Genomic DNA, 20,749 nt, shown 5'->3' on the forward strand with positions numbered 1-20,749 from the left:
AATCTACTCGCCACATGCGAGTAAAGTTGATAAAACAAATGGTTGTTTTGACGAGTAAAGTTTCAGTAAATTATGAGAAGTACATGTACTAGCAGTGCTTCATTTTGTGGACTTTCAGTGCTGAAGTATGATTGTGTGGATTGATCATTTGTATTCTGTTATTCAGATTGCCACTTGCTTTCTTTTACATATATTTACAAGATGGTGGCTGATTTGTGTGTGTTGCAGAACACAGGTCCATGAATAAAAGAACCCAGCTGGTATTCTTCATTCATGGAAAATGAAAGGAAATTTATCAGCAGGATTCGCCACTCACTCTGCTAAGGGGGAACCCCGGTCAGCCCTACAGTGGATGAACAGCTGGTCCTTGGAGGGAAGGTAACTACTGCAGCACTTTAGAAGGGGTCTATGTCGACCAACAGTGGCTGTATTCCCTGTATGTTAAATTTCCTGTACATATACAGGGAATATACTTCCGTTAGACGCCATGGAGTTACTTCAAGCTTACGAAAGTGAAAGTGATTCAATGGACGAGAGTACCAGCGAGGAAAACATAATACCAGGCTGTTGGGGGTGTGGGTGCAGATGTTTTCTTTAACTAAATCCGTTTTGATAAACGGTCGAAGCATGTTTTGCTTGACGGATGCCGCACGCGAATTCAGGATTTAAATAGATTCTCCTATCTAACCGCAGTCACGCGCTTGGCGCAAGATTGTACGATATTATACTTCTTTACAGAAAATCCAACTGTATTCCCGGTACACAGGGAAAACACCTATGGCTATGGGGAATACACCTTTTGGTCGACATAGACCCCTTCAACCTTACAATATGTGAATGTGTAGAATATTATGCTTTTGCTTAAAGCTTGTTACATATGACTAAGACAGAAATGTTAATCATTCCCTTGGTGCAAATCATAAAAAGAACAATAGCGATCTGTGTACTGTGGATCAATCGAGGAAAAGGTGTGTATGACCTAGAGAAACTGGTTTGAAAAGTGCTGAGGATGGATGGAACATTGATGCAATATCATTTACTACATTGAACCTGGGTTTCAAACTGAAGTGCTTTTTTATGCTTCTTGTTATATATATGGTCTCGATGGATCCTGTGTTCAAGAGACTGTAAACAACCATAAACAATCTTGTGTTGTTATGTGGTGGTGGTTTTGCTGTTGTCTAGCATCTACCCGTAATTGGCTTTATCAAATGCACCAGAAACGAGCATGAGTTTGTCGGATTAGTGAACTGTTTGAAAAACTTTAATGTATTTGTGGTTGACAGGTTGTTATTATTTCTATATTGTGTTCTTCTTTTTCTCAGGTGGGCTGTCTTCTGAAACATATGAATCGGGAGCGTCACATCTTTCTTCCTGAGACATCCCCTCTTGAAAATGGTGTGGCGTTTAGCTGAATGGAAACGTGGCAGTGTCCTTTTTTCATAGCTTCGATGCGCGAAGTTGGGGATTTCAGCAGAGAATTTATTGATTGATTAATTAATTAGTTATTTAAGCTCACCTCACTCCTTAGTGTTATTTAGGGGGATGGGGGGGGGGGGGGGGGGTGGTGTTGGCCTGGATCTTGTTAGTGAACTTTCTTTCTGACAACTCGCATCAGAAATTCCAGGTTTGCTTTCAAGGCAATAGACGGTTTTTGAAAATAATTCTGTTAGGATTATCAGCAGTCCGGAGGTGTAAAAATCCCTGTACTGCAGTCAGGTTTTTCAAAACATCTCGAGCACGCTCTACGCCTCTGACGGGCTGTATCCCACAATCGGACAAACGACCAACTTGGATGTGTATGCCATGCGCACAATATGATACCCCTTGCCTTTAAAAATCAGCGGTCACAAGTTCATCAGAGTTCAGAATTTGTTGTGTAAAGATCGCCGCTGTCAGCTAGCCATTCGTGGCTCAGGTGATTATATTTAATACAAATTTAAAAAAAGGTTTCTTATGTAGCGCACGCCGCACAGCATACACATCACAGTCAGTCGCTTGTCCTGATCGCAGGATAGCGTGAAACATGCTCCGGGAGACTGCCAATAATCCTTACATAGTTATTTAAAGAAATTGTGTATTGGTACAGCATGTTATGCATGTACTAAGATAGCTATTTGTAAATATTTGGTAGATATTTATGGTGGTGTCCCGAATTGCTCCCTCCCAATTTGCCCCATCCCATATGGTCCCCAATTATTCTTGCATTTTGCTGTGAGTAACATAACGTGTGCAAAGGCATTTGTCTGAAGCGCATTTCCAAAAAGACCCCCCGCGGGTTACGGGGAAGAATTTACCCGATGCTCCCCAGCATGTCGTAAGAGGCGACTAACGGATTCTGTTTCTCCTTTTACCCTTGTTAAGTGACTTACCACCCCCCTTGTCAATGTTTGTACAGATTTTAGTCAAGCAGTATGTAAGAAATGTTAAGTCCTTTGTACTGGAAACTTGCATTCTCCCAGTAAGGTAGTATATTGTACTACGTTGCAAGCCCCTGGAGCATTTTTTTTATTAGTGCTTTTGTGAACAAGAAACAATTAACAAGTGGCTCTATCCCATCTCCCCCCCTTTCCCTGTCGCGATATAACCTTCGTTAAACACCAATTAAAGAAAGAATTTCCAAAAAGCATAGTTACCATTTGTTTTTTTAAATCTGAATCCGTGACTGTTGTTCTTGAATACTCGTTTAGGTTTCCAAAAATGCTGATATAAAGGGGAAGGATAGTTGAAACTGTAACCGTTTACATTTTGCTCCCAGATTTGCAGTTGTTGTTTTTACTAGGAGTTTGGACGGGCTCGGTGTTCTTGTGGATAAGACATCGGCCTCCTATTCAGAAGGTCATGAGTCAAAATCGCGGCCGCCTGGTAGGTTAAAGGTGGAGAATTTTCTGATCTCCAAGGTCATTGCTTATGTGCAGACCTGCTAGTGCCTTATCCTCCTTCGTGTGTACACGCAAGCACAAGACCAAGTGCGCACGGAAAAGATCCTGTAACCCATGTCAGAGTTTGGTGGGTTATAGAAACACAAAAATACCCTGCATGCTTCCCCCGAAAGCGGCGTATGGCTGCCTGAATGGTGGGGTAAAAACGGTCATACACGTAAAAATCCACTCGTGCAAATTTGTGAGTGAACGTGGGAGTTTCAGCCCATGAGCGAAGAAGAAGAAGAACTATGAGTTTTACTCTTTTAAAAAAATGATTTTCAAATTCGAAGATTGCCACAACAGTAGTCTATCTCATCCGACTTGAACCCTTCAGACTCCCTGTACATGTACTTGCAGTTTAAACTCATATTTTGTCTGAGAATAGTTTTCAAATGCAAAGTCCTTCAGAAAAACTGCGAGATAAAAATCTGGAGTGCTAATATCGTGTTGGTGTATCGTGTCAGTGGCCGAGTGGTAACGCACTTGCGCTCGGAAGCGAGAGGTTGCGAGTTCGACCCTGGGTCAGGGCGTTAGCAATTTTCTGCCCCCTTTCCTAACCTAGGTGGTGGGTTCAAGTCTTTCGGATGAGACGAAAAACCGAGGTCCCTTCGTGTACACTACATTGGGGTGTGCACGTTAAAGATCCCACGATTGACAAAAGGGTCTTTCCTGGCAAAATTGTATAGGCATAGATAAATTTTCATAAAAATGTCCACCAAAATACCCGTGTGACTTGGAATAATAGGCCGTGAAAAGCAGGATATGCGCCGAAATGGCTGCGATCTGCTGGCCGATGTGAATGCGTGATGTATTGTGTAAAACAATATTCCATCTCACACGGCATAAATAAATCCCTGTGCCTTGAATATGTGCGCGATATAAATTGCATAAAATAAAATTAAAATAAAATCCCCGAGCTTAGAACTGTACCCACAGAATACGCGCAATATAAGCCTCATATTGATTGGTATGTAAGAAATGTTAAAGTCCTTTGTACTGGAAACTTGCATTCTCCCAGTAAGGTAGTATATTGTACTACGTTGCAAGCCCCTGGAGCAATTTTTTGATTAGTGCTTTTGTGAACAAGAAACAATTAACAAGTGGCTCTATCCCATCCCCCATCCCCCCCCCCCCCTCTTTCCCCGTCGCGATATAACCTTGAACGGTTGAAAACGACGTTAAACACCAAATATAGAAAGAAAGAATAATCTTTGAACAGCATTTGGTTGGAAAATGAAAGTCTTCACAAAGCTATCTTCTTCTATTTGTGTGGGTTAATAAATAGGATTTAACATAACAATGTGGTACTGGTATGGGTTTTGTAAAGTGATTACTCAACTTCTGTGAATTGTACCTTCGTGGTGATCATGCTACACACTGGGTAATTCAAGCACAGAAAATAATATTTCTTAATAATTTGGCCTTATAAATGTACTCCGTGACTGTATTTGTATATGGTGAAAAGGAGAAGATATAAAATTTGTGAAATAGGACTTCGTATTTGGTTTTGTCATAATGAATTTGTTGTTTCTGTGTGTGTGTGTGTGTGTGTGTGTGTGTGTGTGTGTGTGTGTGTGTGTGTGTGTGTGTGAGCATGCATGCGTGCTTATGTGTGAGTGCACAATTGTGTGTGTGTATTAATCCAGCAGAAACAGCTTCTCTTCCATACATTTGAATCATTTATATTGATACCACATGGAGACTATTCTGAACACACAAGCGTGGTTTTCTCTCTACAGTGCTTTTCCTAAAGTTAAATATTGAATTTTTGAATTTAAAAGTTTTTGGCACACCACTTTAAGATAATGCTCAAGGAAAATAAATAGTCTTCTTTTTTCATTAACGCTTTTTCTCACAGTGATGTGTCAATATCTCAGACGCAAATCCAGAGTCATGCACCGTTTTATGCTTGGGAAGCGCACTATACTCACTTTGGTAACGGTCACTGTTAGAAACATGCATACCAATCAATCAATTAAGCGAAAATGAATGATAAGATTCGATTATGTTCTTTTTGTGCACAGGCGGTTATATACAAACGTGCATAGTGTCAAAAGAAATCACACACACACACACACACACACACACACACACACACACACACACACACTGAAAGTATGAAGAAGCCCCTCCAACTTTTGGTTGAGTTTGACTGCATTACCTTGAGGAGACTGACGACACTTCACAATGGAAAAAATAATAACTTTTACATTTCAGTGATTTGTTTTAAGTACAAAAGTACAAGTGAAAGTAGAAATAAATTAATGTGACACTATCCCGTAATCACATATCAGGGTCAACTATAATCAGTCTATTGGTTTACAAAACTTTATTCAATTTGTTATCATGACAGAAACAATGCATTGTTTTTTTAAGATAACTCAAGCATAAATGCTTATTTTAAGTCATCCTGGTATGTACATAACAAAGTTTAGCATGATGGCGGACTAGATACATTTACTCATTTCAGACAACGAAAACAAACAGACAAACCTGATGCGCAAGCAATCAAAAAATGGAGGGGGTGGTAGTACAGAACTTGGTGGGGGTAAAAACAAGAAACAAAACGAAATGGGGTACGAGAGAACAGAATTCAGCATAAGGGGGGAAAAAAAAGGACGACGAAGACTTGGAGCGCCAGAAATGTTGGAAGAGTGGGTCACGTCACAATAATATTAAATGCACAGAAGACACACACGCAAAGTTAATACATTTTGTGATCGGCGAAAATGGCACTAAATTACATAACGATTGGGCCATAATCGATAAGTCGAAACAAGGACACAAAACACGAGAGAAATTACGAAGAACAATTGGTCAGGCAGCATTTGTCTCATGACAGTGTCAGTGAACATTATGAATAAAATGTAGAGGCTCATGTACGGAACATGCCTGTTTGTCTTAATAAATTCTTGTACAGTTATAAATATGGTCTGATTGACATTCCGGGAATATTGCGGGATGCCTTTCAATAATATTTCAATAAACTTATAATCAGTTATCAATTGACAATAATCGTACATCTCTACACAAGGGTCAATGCAACAAATAGTGCTCAGCAGTCTCCCTTGGGTAACCGCACTCACATTTGGGGCATTCCTTGAGGTGCCGCTGACATAATTCAAATCACTCATACCAATACGCAGTCTGCAATTATGGACTTTTTCAAATCTATCTCCAAAATAATAATGACATGGTACTTTAAAATCAACGTTGATTGCAGTAAAGTAATTGACTGACAATTAGGGGTGCCTAAAATTTGAACTTTTCTTATTCCCGAATATTTTTTGTGGGCGCAGAAGCACGGGGCAAATGGTATTGTTTTTTTCTGGAGGGGGATCAGACACTATAAAACCAATTAGAGGCCGAGTTGCCTGACAGAAAGGCCAATTCTAGCCCCAGTCCATGCCGGTTACATATAATTAGCTATGCACACATTTGAGATCGATACCCAACCTTACTGAGCATCAGTTCTTTGCGTTATTTTAATTTTCTTGTTTTTCTTTAAAATAAAAAAGGGAATGGTTTTATTGATGTCATTTTATTATGTCATTATCTAGTCAGCATAAATGACTTTTGTGGATACAGGAGAAAGTGTTAAAATGTGAAGATTTCAAGTGTGGTTTGTGGTCATATGCTCAGTTGACCACTTAAAATGTTGTTTCATTTGATGATACGTTTTGTTTGGTGTTCCCGCTTGAATGTGACAGTAAGTTGTACAATGTTACTCTGTGTGTGTGTGTGTGTGTGTGTGTGTGTGTGTGTGTGTGTGTGTGTGTGTGTGTGTGTGTGTGTGTCATGTGTGTGTGCGTGTGTGTGTGTGCGTGCGTGCGTGAGTGTGTTTGTGTGTGTTGGTGTGTGTGTGTGTTTGGTAACCGGCTTTGTACAGCGGGACCACCTTATTTTGTCATGTATTTTTATTCATTCTGGAGCTTTATTAAATAAACTGCCCATTTCAATCACAACTCTGGTCTGGTCTTATTGTCAGTGTTGCATAAATGATTGTATGTGAGCTTGTGAACATACAAAGAAAAAAGAAAGAAACATTCTGTGTCGAAATATCTTGACTAAAAATCAGGCGGAAGACTACACCTGTTGCATTTCCTATTATGCTCAGGCAATTATAACTGAGGGCGGAAGCGACAATGATTCGTTTTTCCCCCAGATAACATTAATTTGTAGAGACGGAAAAGGAACACGCACATTCTGGAACTGATTTGTGTAAATAACTGAGAGGGTGTTTTGTCTGCTTTGTGAAACGGTCCTCACACATTTGCAAAGTTCCACAGTTAGGCAGCTGAATTAAAGCATTACATAATGCATAGTGTAAACTCTAGGCCTACTTCAAGGTCTTATTACTTCAAGATGCATACACGTGCTGTTGTATCTGTTAGTGCTTGCCGGACACCAGTGCTGATTAAAATGGCTTAGATTGTTACTAATTTGAAACTACAGTATGTCCTTTTACGCGTTGTGGCAACTGAATTTTGTTGGTACCGATGATTTATACAAAGACTTTTATCACAGGTTTCTTCCATATCAAACATTTATACTTACCTTCAAGTTCGAGTTTATCTTTACTTTCACGAGGAGAGTCTGTGTGTGTGTGTGTGTGTGTGTGCGTGCGTGTGTGCACGCTTAAATATTCTTGATTTTTGAACATAAGCAGTTTATCTGTCATGGAGTTGTGTGTGTTTTCATGTCTGCGTGTTCTTTTCCCCCTCCTTCCTCCTCTCGGCAGTCCGGCTTCAGTCATTTTATTCCTCCCCTCAAAGCAGAAAGCAGCATTGTGTTAATGTTCAGAACTTTGCCAGGTTTTTTGTTTGTTTGTTGTGCTTCTTTAATTTAGGTTTGTTGTTTGTTTAAAACACTCAAACATACGCACACATCCACACGCACACTTTTACTTTTTAAGTTATAATAAGTATTGCATTCAGCCACGGTTTTTTTTTCTCAGTTGATATTCTGATTTTTGCCATTTTTTTGTGTAATTTGTTTTTGTTGTGCTTGTTTGATGTAGGTTTGGTGTTGTTTGTCGTTGTTTGTTTAACACACACTCAAACACACACTAACCAGACACACACACACACCACCACCACCACCACCACAAGAATAGGTTTACACTCACTTTTTCCTCCACGTTTTAATTTTGGCAATATCATTAACCCAGGATTGCAAAGCAGGGATCATTTGTCAATTTCATAACAACGTACATACAATTTCAGCTGGTCACTTCAATAAAATGTGCATCATCACAGGTTTCTGCTGGAATGACAGTGTCTTATCTGTCAACACAAAATACACACACACAAAATGAGTGTGATGCTGTATGCCTCCTAACAGATCCTAACTTCACCCTCCAAACCTCCCTGCAGATGTATGTTCTGTGCACAAAAATAACCTTTTAAAATATACAAAATGCAGACGACATTTCTACATTTGTAGTTGTGCTGCAGACCTGTTTACCCCCATAAGTGTTTTGGAGTAATGCTCAGCCCCAAAAATAGTAATCCTGGTACAAACATAGTAATCATCCAGCATTCGTCGCCAATTACAACGCACATGACAACTGTGTCTGCGAAACGCAATCATGCACATATATCCATCATTCACAAACAAAACACATCAGTCAGTTTTTGTAGTCATCATAATGTCAAAGAAGATTACATCAAAAGCACATGCATCACTGATTTTTTTCTTTTGCTCGTAGTAGGCCTTTTTCAGTGTGTCAAGCGCTTCTCTACTGTACTTGCGCTTGCTGAAGGTACTGAACTTGTCAAATTCAGGTGCACGGAGCCCCTGGGGCTTTTAGTCATACCTCAGGCAGCTATCTGTTAGAAGAACTACCAAGTTTCATTGACTTGCACCCAAAGAGTCAAGAACTGCGATTTTTTTACGAATCAATTTCGTACTCGGACCCGGCTGGTCTTGACCTATTTTTGGATCTAAATTTAGATCAGGTAGATCACCACATCATGCACAAAAAGACACGTCACTAGCAAACTATGTCAGACATCATCATGAGTTTGTATAAAACAAAATGGAGGCCGGAATCACTCAGTTGAATCGAACTCCGACCAAACACCACGTAATAACTAGGTTAATTTATGCACTCGCGTGAACAAGAAACTGTCGAGCTTCACAGATGTCGTCGTTGGGTAGTTTTGGGTTTGTTTTACTACCATAGGAGGATTTTTGAACTGTAAATGCACTCAGCTGCAACAAAAACGCAAAACGAAGGCTGTAAGCTGCACTGTGCCTTTAAGTAGCTCAACACAATGATCGCAGCCCAGGGTGCTAACACAGTTTGGAAGGTCAAGGTTTTATAGTATGCTTCACTAACGGGATCTTATAAAAAAGCTAAAACATTTACCACTGAAGAAAAACCATCTCTGAACAATTCAAAATTGTCACACTACTAGTTTTACATTTTAAGGATCTTGCCTAGTGCACATCTTTTTATTATGAAACATTTGTATTGTAAACAAAAGAAAACACAATGTCTTGTGATCTGTAAATGTTCTTAATACAGGGAACTTTATACATTGTTCAAGTGAAGTACTGTACAGCCTATTTAGCTTGTTCATTTTCTCCCTATAATCTGCTACAATTCAATAAACTGCTGTAAACTTGTGTGCCCTTAAAGTAGATTTATGTCCTTCTGTGTGGGCACCTTCTTCTTTTTCTTCCTCTTCAGTGTTCAGTGTTTGCATTTGGATGTGTGCTCTCTGGCCAAGTCTTGTTGCACAGGGGTACGGGTGGCAAGAAAAGGCCACCCTCTCAGAACGTGTTGCAGAGTCTGTTCTTCCTACCCTAGCCACAGTCGCACGCTGTAGGTGCAAAACCTATCCTTTTGATGTGTACCTTCAGACAGCAGTGTTCTGTGCAAAGGCGAAAGATGGCTGTCTGTTCTGCGTGAGTAAGATGGGGCTATGGTCTTGAATGAGCTGGTAGCTGTCTGTCTTTAAAAAAAAAAAAATAGACATCAAAGAAGCTGCAGCACCAGCCAAGTGTTGACTGTTTTCTTTATGCGTAACCTGGTCCTGGCAGTAGCTGTTGTCCATCTGTAAACAAGCAAGATCATTATTATAATATATTGATGGTGTATTTGTTTTACCCAAAAGACGATTAAAATAACATTTAATTTTTGTTTTAGTTATGTGGCATACATGCAGTGGAACGATCATATCTTGTGATATCTTCCCTCTGAGAAAAAAACTACTATTCAAAATGTACTTTTACATACTTTTTTGTTAACTTAGGCTTTTGAAGATCCACATCCAATCCTGCCACAATGTAGGCACAATCATAGGCTAAAACTGTCAGGGTTATTTACCATCGAACTGTCCTCAACATTCTATGCTGACACACACACATGCACACACACACTGGCACAGACACATAACTTGACTTCACTTAGGAAGGTTATGTGATGCTTAAATCATTTGTCTTGCCACTAGTTCATCACAAGTAACCACTGTGTTTATTGCTGGTATGTGCTTAAATGGAGGGATAGTCTTATCCCATGGTAAAAAAAATTTTTTAAAAAAAAAGCCTGGCAGGTGATGTGAGATGTGAGCCAAACTGTGTTCACGAAAAGCAGCCGGCCTTTAATAACACAAAGCTGCCTCTGTACACAATTCTGCTTTTACACATGCTATCCCTTAACTTGGATTCATACCAAAAATCAAGCCTGGTTTCATAGGAAACAGTCAGAATGTTGATTCAGCATTTAGAATGATAATCTTATTTCATGTACACGCCTTGGCAAATCTGACAATTAAGTAAGCAGAAGTTTTCTTCACGGGACGGATTTGCTCATTTTATTATGTAGCAATGCACTTCACTTGGTCACATACACCCCCCCCCCTCTGTGCACAGTGATAGTTTTAAACAAGGAATTCTGTAAACACAGGGGTGGTCAAATACACCCCCCCCCCTTCCCTCTGTGCACAGTGATAGTTTTAAACAAGGAATTCTGTAAACACAGGGGTGGTCAAATACACCCCCCCCTTCCCTCTGTGCACAGTGATAGTTTTAAACAAGGAATTCTGTAAACACAGGGGTGGTCAAATACACCCCCCCCCCTTTCCCTCTGTGCACAGTGATAGTTTTAAACAAGGAATTCTGTAAACACAGGGGTGGTCAAATACACCCCCCCTTCCCTCTGTGCACAGTGATAGTTTTAAACAAGGAATTCTGTAAACACAGGGGTGGTCAAATACACCCCCCCCCCTTCCCTCTGTGCACAGTGATAGTTTTAAACAAGGAATTCTGTAAACGCAGGGGTGGTCAAATACACCCCCCCCCCTTCCCTCTGTGCACAGTGATAGTTTTAAACAAGGAATTCTGTAAACACAGGGGTGGGACTCTCTTGTGATGAAAAAAGAGGAAATCCCTTTTTTTCCAGGGGGTTCGGGGGCATGTTACCCCGAATTTTGGTTAAATGGTACATTAAAATCTGTGCAATCTGACAAAAAAGACATTCTCCACACTCCCCAACCTCCCCCCCCCCCCCTCAAAATTACTATTAGTTATCAGGAGTTTTCAGTCAGCACAATTTAACTCTCAAGCCTCCAGTGTTCTGTTTCATCTCCACGTCTCTCCAAATCATTCAGTCAACAAGTCATAGATATTGTAATGAAATGTGACGCGGAAAAATAGATTACTCCAGCAGAATTCGTAAGTTGTGTCCGCGGAAATCCGCGGAAAAGTCCCACCCCTGAAACAGCACTGCATGGTGCCTTTTCCAGAAATAAATTCATCACAAAATGTCAACTCACAACAGCAAGAGTCAGTGTGTCGATTGTTCATATGTGACAAAGTTGAGGGATGAGCTTATCCTATGTTAAAGCCTGGCCAGAACTGAGACGGTGACGAGAAGTAGTGTGCCTATAATGACACAATGCTTTCTTCGTAAGCAATTAGATTCAACATCTCAGATCTGGTCAGGCCTATACAAATGCCATCTCTCAACTTGGTCCATACAAAAATCATGAACCTGGCTTAATTCTGTACAGAGTGGGAATTTGTTTTTCTCTTTTTCGAAATCCAAAATAAGCAAAATCAGGTCTTAAAATCAATCAATCAATATGAGGCTTATATCGCGCGTATTCCGTGGGTACAGTTCTAAGAGCAGGGATTTATTTTATCTTTTTATTTTATGCAATTTATATCGTGCACATATTCAAGGCGCAGGGATTTATTTATGCCGTGTGAGATGGAATTTTTTTTACACAATACATCACGCATTCACATCGGCCAGCAGATCGCAGCCATTTCAGCGCATATCCTACTTTTCACGGCCTATTATTCCAAGTCACACGGGTATTTTGGTGGACATTTTTATCTATGTCTATACAATTTTGCCAGGAAAGACCCTTTTGTCAATCGTGAGATCTTTAACGTGCACACCCCAATGTAGTGTACATGAAGGGACCTCGGTTTTTCGTCTCATCCGAAAGACTAGCACTTGAACCCACCACCTAGGTTAGGGAAGGTGGGAGAAAATTGCTAACGCCCTGACCCAGGGTCGAACTCGCAACCTCTCGCTTCCGAGCGCAATTGCGTTACCACTCGGCCACCCAGTCCAAGTCCAAATGGAGCAAGTCTTAAAATGGGAGTGAATTTACAGATGTTATGAACAAGAAGTCTGCGAAAACAGGGTCATTAATAGGAAGGAGTCTTAGATTGGGGTGTCTTAAAAGGGGCAGGGGTGGAGGCCACTGTAATGACCATGAAATAATCAAAATAATACTATCAGTCATCTTATTCTCTACCAAATTTCTAGAGGTCAAGACAATGATACAGATTATTTACTTGTGTCACTGTTAGTGTCATTCTATGAATAACAGACCGATAGAAAGAGAGCTCTGTGTCTTGTACCTGGGTTCGTGCTCAGTTGCTTGAAAATTGACTTGTCAGAGGTTCTTCTTCAGCCTTACACCAGCCTACAGCGGTAGCTTCTACTTCACCAAACTTTGTTCTGAAACAAAACAAATAAAACACATCTTCAGGGTCAAGCATATGTATCAAATCATGATCACACAATTAAACCTTCTTCTTTGGTCAGTACTATTGAAGATTTGTTAATTGTTTCTTGTTCACAAAAGCACTAATCAAAAAATTGCTCCAGGGGCTTGCAACGCAGTACAATATATTACCTTACTGGGAGAATGCAAGTTTCCAGTACAAAGGACTTAACATTTCTTACATACTGCTTGACTAAAATCTTTACAAACATTGACTATATTCTATACAAGAAACACTTAACAAGGGTAAAAGGAGAAACAGAATCCGTTAGTCGCCTCTTACGACATGCTGGGGAGCATCGGGTAAATTCTTCCCCCTAACCCGCGGGGGGTTGTACAAGATAATGAAATAGAGTGAATTTTGAAGTGCATTCATAATTAAAGCCCAATCATGTGGTTTAACCTACCTAGTCTTGAAAAGCCTGTCCGAGGAAACAGATCAAGCACCCTTCCGCAGACCTTCCTGACGGAAGAGTCTTGGTTGTAACCGCTCACTTTCTAAAGTAGTCCATAAGCAGTTCCATGTGCCTATGTTATCACTGTAACCAGCTCCTTTGTGTACCTGTGATCTGGATGAGCTGCAACACATAAAACTTTCATATGAACACTATGTCAAGTATACCAGTTAGCATCCATCAAACACTGACTGACTGAGGAGCATCACAAGATCTGTTCTAAGGAGGTAACAACTATTGTCACAAAGTGTTTATGATACAGCTGCAGGCACATGGCACTGAGTGGTCAATTGGTGAGGGGGGGGGGGGGGGCAGAAGTTCTGCTCAGTCTTGTCTGCTGATACTACACTTTGTGGTGGTGTAAGGCAGGGAATCACACCCCAACCACTGGCCCCGCCCACCTGGTGTCGAGTGCCTGTGGATACATCAGTCCCAGTCATGGCTGGCCCCCGGTTGACAACTGCCATGTACGTCATGTACGGGTACATTTACTTTGCAGTACAGATTAGTTTTCAATAGCAATGACATCATGGACGCACACCTGCCCAACGCAGACAAGGACAGCAAAATCAGGGACCAAACGTGATAAAGAGTAACTAATCGTCACAAACATCAAAATGCTTTGCATTTCTTGACCAGATAACAATCATTTCTGGGCAATTGAAGATTATTATTCCACCTACAGGCTATCACCCCCATGGCTGTTACTTGTAACACATTTCATTTCTTAAAATATGTTTTGTAAAGTAATACTGTAGTTAATAGATTTCTCTGAAAGGCACATTCCTTCTCATGAAAACAATTTGGCTCACCGTCTAAGATCTGGTCAGGCTTTAAAATGGGATAAGACATGATCTCTTAACTTGTTCACATACCCACAATGAACGGTCTGGTTGCTCTCTGCGCCAAGTGCGATTGTGTTATGAATAAATGCTGTAAAAGCTACAACTGTACTAGCTCATTTAAAAAAAAAATCACAAAATGTCACTTCACCACAGCAAGCAAACAGTGTGTTTATTTCTGGTATAGAACAGACACACACATACACACACACACACACATACACCAAAGCAACACAAAAGCCCAAAACATGCCTACCATCTAAATGAGGAATCCAGTTCCAACTGTCTTCTGCCAATATAACACTGCCAGAGACACCATGGTGTAGAAAGTCAGTTTAAAGAGAGACTACCTGAAAGAAAAATGATACAATAATAATAAAACACCCAGTGCAATAGACATACTTGCTCGTTAAAGGCTTACTTTACCATGTAAAAACATTTTGCTTCAGTCTCAGATCTTGTCAGGCTTTTACTTGGGATAAGATCATCCCTCTACTTGGACGAATAGCAACATAGATCAGCTTGAATGCTCTCCGTGCAGAGTGGTTTTTGTTTGTTTGTTAAAGAATTAGTTTTGTTAACAACACTGGTACCTTTTTGTGAAAATATTTCATCACACATTTTAACTCACCACAGCAAGCAGTCACTGAATATATAATTTTTTGTATGTGGCCAAGATGAGGGATTCCATGTTAAAGCATAGCCACATTATACTGTAGTGACAAGGCAAGTGGGCCTTTAAATTGTAAACTGATATATTGTGCATTTTGACTTCTTCATAAATTATAACCCTGATGCAGGCAGTCATCAGTACATGTAGTGGTTTAGTCCCTTGAATGAGAAAAGAATGACTTTGCAAGAAAGAAACTCGGAGTCAAAGTCAAAATACCCTTTAAATTACAAAACTATATATAGATTCCACAGGGTTTGAAGTTAGAAAGCTCTGAAAATAACTCTGCTATTTGAAATTGACTAATAGTATTAACTTATACCGCCATACATGATACACATGTACAGACAAATGAACTAAGGCTTGTGAAGATCCATAATCCTGCTACACAAAGACACAATCATTCAGAGGTTGAAATTGCCAGGGTCATTTTCCATCCCCATGTAGCCTGGATTTAATTACTGGCATGTTTTTCAGTTAAAGAGATGTGTCACTCAGAATGACAGGAGATGGTTCACTCAATGCAGAGCATAATATAACATTGATTTCTTCATGCCATCTGATTTGCAGTTGAATTCACAGGGCGAGAAAAATTCTAGACTGTCCTCAACATTCTATGCTGACTGTAAATTGTAATTATATAATACATCCACCCTAGCTAACTGGTACACTAATCACTTGCTCTGGCTTACTTCTTTTTCCAACATAATAAATCTGTTATTTGTACTTTAGCCTTTTGTGGTAAAATATTCTCATTACCACCAGTTGCACTCACAAGCTATTGCACTAGTGTATTTTGGAAATGATCAAAGGACTTACTTGTGTTCTACAACAGCACCATGTCAGTGTTGCGGGAAGAATGAGGCAGGGCTTGGTAATAACTGAGACCTGCAAGTAAACAGAACATATTTAGAATCCCAGCATGTGTTATAATTTGTGTATATTTATATTATAAGGTCTTACATTGCAATAACAAACACACACACACACATGCACACACTCATTCAATGTGCTCTATGTGCTAAGAATAAGAGTGATTGTTTAATGAATTAACGCTGAAGAAGCTACTAGTTGCTTAAACACATTCATAGCAAAATGTCACTTGATCACCACATCAAGCACACTGTATCTTCATTTCTGGTTGTATACATTGTATGCAAGTGGAGGGATGATCTTATTCCATGTAAAATCCTAGCTCAGCTGATCTCTCTCAACTTGGATTCATACCAAAAATCAGGAGCCTGGGTGTTTCTGTTCAGTGGGCATTTCCCTATTTGTTTTATTTGAATGCATTTCTTAAAAAGAACACTTCCTCTGCATAGCCGTCAGGATGTTGGTTCCACCTTTAGGAATGTGTCTTAGTGGACGGACAATCTTATTCCATGTACATGTTCCATTCCTTCGTGCATTATGTGATTCTACTGTATTTTAGTCATAAACAATGACCTTCATTCTAATAAGAAGAGACTATTACCTTTCACCTCGGACGTGTCAACTCATATTTTGCCGCTGAGTCGGTGGACAGTTGCTGGAAACCGAGTCCGTCGTCACACTTCGGGCTTTGGCAACTAAGTTCACTTTGCGGGTCTTTCCCCTTGTAACACCATACTTGTTCGATCACAGTTTCTTTGTTCATCGGCCGAAGCAGGCCCCTCCTTCGCTCCCGTCTCGGCCACAGTTTCCTCAGTGCAGTCGGGCATGAGAGCCCGCCCTTGAACGCACTCTCCCCTGTACCGCATAGTTTTAAACCTCCCATGCACCTTTTTAATCTCCCTGTTTGCCGGAGCTAACCACTATCGGTAACAGTGACTCAACCGCAGGACTCTGAGACGTTCGCAAGAACCCAGTCCTCTTCGGAAGAAGATGATGATCAAAGATGCATTGCCGACGCCGGCCATGTTGAATTAGTGAAAACCGAAACGTGGAAGCGAAACTAACTTATCTTCGGGAATCAATTAGGAAAATTATATGTGTAGTAGGTAGAAAAATGGCATTTAATGAGACAGATAAAACTCGGATCAAATGAGAAAGAAAGAACTATCCAAACTTGCAAGCACAGCCGCGGTAGTCCTAAGTACGTACTGAAGTTCCCGATCCATGTTTTAGTCTAACCAGCGCTGTCTCTAGTATATAGATGCGCAACAGGATAAGAGATACCCTGAGGTTATAAGTGATACTCCCACATACGTTGCACAAGCATAATTTAACGTTACCTTATGTACGGTCCAACCGGTGTGCAATGGGTGCTCTCTCTCTCTCTCTCTCTCTCTCTCTCTCTCTCTCTCTCTCTCTCTCTCTCTCTCTCTCTCTCTCTCTCTCTCTCTCTCTCGCTGTGTGTGTGTGTGTGTGTGTGTGTGTGTGTGTGTGTGTGTGTGTGTGTGTGTCTCTCTCTGTCTCTCTATCTGTCCCTCTCTCTGTGTCTCTCTCTGTGTCTCTGTCCGGCTCTCTCTCTCTCTCTCTCTCGACTTTAAAAAAGCGTTTGATCTTGTTGATCATTCAATTCTACTGAAGAAATTACAGTTGCATCTCAGAAACAGTTCAGTGTGTAACTTTTTTGCTTCCTATTTACAGGACAGATCTCAATATACTGCCCTAAACTGTAAAATATCTACTGAGGAGACTGTGAAATGCGGGGTGCCTCAAGGGTCAGTGCTTGGGCCGATCTTGTTCTGTCTGTATATCAATGATCTGCCACTGCACATTTCTGACAGTAATGTAAGAAGTGATTTTTTTGCTGACGATTCTTCTCTTCACTCAAGTGGAAAGTCTGTTACAGTAATAGAGTCCTCCCTTCAAACAGCTTTAAACGATGTAAATAACTGGTGTAGTGCTAATGCTATGCTTGTCCATCCAATAAAAACTAAAAGTATGGTAATTGCAACCAGACAAAAACATCAGATTTCTCCACTCAAACTAAATCTTACTATTGGTACGCAATCAATTGAACAAGTTCAACAGCATCGCGTTTTAGGGGTAATTCTTGATTGTGAATTCAAGTGGCAGGCACAAATACAGCATATTTGCAAGAAAGTAGCCAAGAACGTTTTCCTCCTATCCAAGTTAAAGCTATATACCGACAGAAGGACTCTGGAAATGTTCCACCATGCTCATGTAATGCCTCACATTAATTATGTTTCGACGCTCTGGGATGGCAGCAGTGATGTCCACTTGAAAAAGTTAGACTCTCTCTATCGTCGCTCGGCCAAACTCATCGTAAAGGATAATGCCTCAACAGATATGAAATTAAAAATGCTTAACTTGCTTCCACTGGAAAAGCATCTCAAGTTAAACAAAGCCATTTTCATGCATAAATTGTATCACGGTAAAGTGCCGATTTACATTACATCATTATTTAATAAAGCTACCCACAGATATGGGTCGGTCAACTTGATCCCACCAATTCCACGAATTGACCTGTATAAGACCAGTCTTGCTTTTTCGGGTACTTCAGTTTGGAATTCACTTCCATCATCCTTTAAGCACCTAAAGTCATTAAAAAGTTTTAAAAAATGTGTAAAAAACCACTTAATGTCTGAGTAGTTTAACGCCTTTTGACTTACCAAACTTAGTATTACGTCAAAAATATGCTGTGCATTGTATATTCTGAACATATTTTTGTTACTCTATTGCTACATGTTCGATTGCCACCAGCTTGTATATATAATTACCTGCATAGTATGCATTTGATTTTATGAATAACCACATATGTATGATCTTCATGCCTCATCTTTATCATCATCATCATCATTATCATCATCATTATCGTCATCATCATCATCATCGTCATCTTTATTATCACGTTTTCCGACCTCCTATTGTTGGTTAACTTTTTAACTTTTTAATTTTTAATTTTTATTTTTTTATTTTTTATTTATTTATTTATTTTTTTATTTATTATATAATTGTGTGTCTATGCGTCCCAAGGACAGATTGTAAGAAAAGGCGTAGCCTTAAATCTAAATCCTTGTAAAATAAAGTTCAATTCAATTCAATTCAATTCTCTCTCTCTCTCTCTCTCTATCTCTCTCTCTCTATCGCTGTGTGTGTGTGTGTGTGTGTGTGTGTGTGTGTGTGTGTGTGTGTGTGTGTGTGTGTGTCTCTCTCTCTCTGTCTCTCTATCTGTCCCTCTCTCTGTGTCTCTGTCCGGCTCTCTCTCTCTCTCTCTCTCTCTCTCTCTCTCTCTCTCTCTCTCTCTCTCTCTCTCTGTATCTCTGAGAGGTATGACATATACAAATTGTTTAAACCTGACTTTGGAAGAGAAAGGTACCTTGACCAAATAGACAATCCATATATTCAAAAAGTGTTCACAAAACTCAGACTTGGGGTTTCACCCTTGATGTGCAACAAACAGAGATACTCTGCAAACGGTTCCCATGTTTGCCCACTTTGCAGATACTCTCACGAAAACGAGCACCACTTTCTTTTTAAGTGCCCAGTATACTCTGATAAAAGAGAAACTTACTTGGGAAATGTCTTTGAAATTGGTCAACTCGAAAACTCGTCAATGCAGATACTACTAACACAAAACAAAAGTAGGTTGTGGGCACTCTCCCGGTATACATTTTATGCATTCAGGCATCGACAGCAACTGCTAGGCTAAAATGAATGTGTGTAAATGATTTCCGATCGGTGTTTCAACCCCTAGCACTGTATATGCACTTGTTCTTACTTGTCTCTGAGAGAGTATACATTGAAATGGAAACTCTACTCCCCCCTTGTACAAAAACAACAGTGTGGTTTACAATAAAAATTCTGAGTTCTGAGTTCTCTCTGTATCTCTCTGTCTCTCTGTCTGTCTCTCTGTCTGTCTGTCTGTCTCTCAGTCTGTCTGTCTGTCTCTCTCTCTCTCTCTCTCTCTCTCTCTCTGTCTCTGTCTCTGTTCTCCGTCTCTCTGTCTCTGTCTCTGTCTGTCTCTCTCTCTCTCTCTCTCCCTCTGTCTGTCTGTCTGTCTGTCTGTCTGTCTTAAAAGTGGGTTCCTCATTATACATTATGTTAGATGAAGTTTGACAGATCCAAAAAAAAACTTCAAGCAGAAATGAAAGAAGGGGGGGGGAGGGCGGAGGTGGGGGGATGGGGGAGAGAGGGTTGAGGTGAGGTGTCAGGGCCGGACCCAGGGGGGGGGGGGGGGGGGTTCCAGGGGTTCCGGAACCCCACCCCTGGAAAAAGCATGTACCTTGCTTTGACTTTTACTAGTTTTAGCACCAAAACAATGCTGCTCTTAACCCTCAAAACAAGGCCCAGAATGCACCAGATTGCACAGATTTTAACCGTTTTTCAAAAGTTTTCCGGGGGAGCATGCCCCCGGACCCCCCTAGTTCGCGCGCCTGCTTTGCAGGCGCGCACTTGTGGCTTCGCCACTTCGCTGATTTGTCCCCCCAAAAAAGGAGGAACCCCCCCCCCCCCCCCCCCCTTACAACTCATTTGGTCCGGCCCTGGGTGTGAAGAAGGGAAAGAGGGTGAGAAGGGTAGTGAGACACGTGTGTCCGATTGGGGAGGATGCACATTTAAGACAAATATAGGTTTGTAGGTTTGCAGGTCGACAGCTGTCTGGAAAAGACATTCATTACAGTGAATGCAATGTCACAAAGGCTCTTCCTGGTCATTTGACATCTGCCATGCTGCAAGGGTCACATCATTATTCTTGTGGGGCGTGTTCTGCTTCTGGATTGTGCCCCTGAGACAAGAGAGAGAGAGAGAGAGAGAGAGAGAGAGAGAGAGAGAGAGAGAGACAGACAGACAGACAGACAGACACACAGATAGCCAAACAGACAGACAGACAGACAGAGATACAGACAGACAGAGACAGAGACAGAGACAGAGACAGAGA

General features: G+C 40.7%; 1 long non-coding RNA gene across 1 annotated transcript; it reads right to left on the reverse strand.

Moving 5' to 3' along the window:
• Positions 1–7,906: 7,906 nt before the first annotated feature.
• On the reverse strand, positions 7,907–16,670 carry LOC138980128 (uncharacterized). The gene is made up of 6 exons (XR_011460246.1): positions 16,397–16,670; positions 15,742–15,810; positions 14,509–14,602; positions 13,363–13,533; positions 12,810–12,909; positions 7,907–9,988 (listed from the first exon to the last, which is right to left on the reverse strand). It is a non-coding gene; the product is annotated as an uncharacterized lncRNA (long non-coding RNA).
• Positions 16,671–20,749: the final 4,079 nt, after the last annotated feature.

This window comes from Littorina saxatilis, linkage group LG11, assembly GCF_037325665.1.
Source record: "Littorina saxatilis isolate snail1 linkage group LG11, US_GU_Lsax_2.0, whole genome shotgun sequence".
NCBI classification, from domain to species: Eukaryota; Metazoa; Mollusca; class Gastropoda; order Littorinimorpha; family Littorinidae; genus Littorina; species Littorina saxatilis.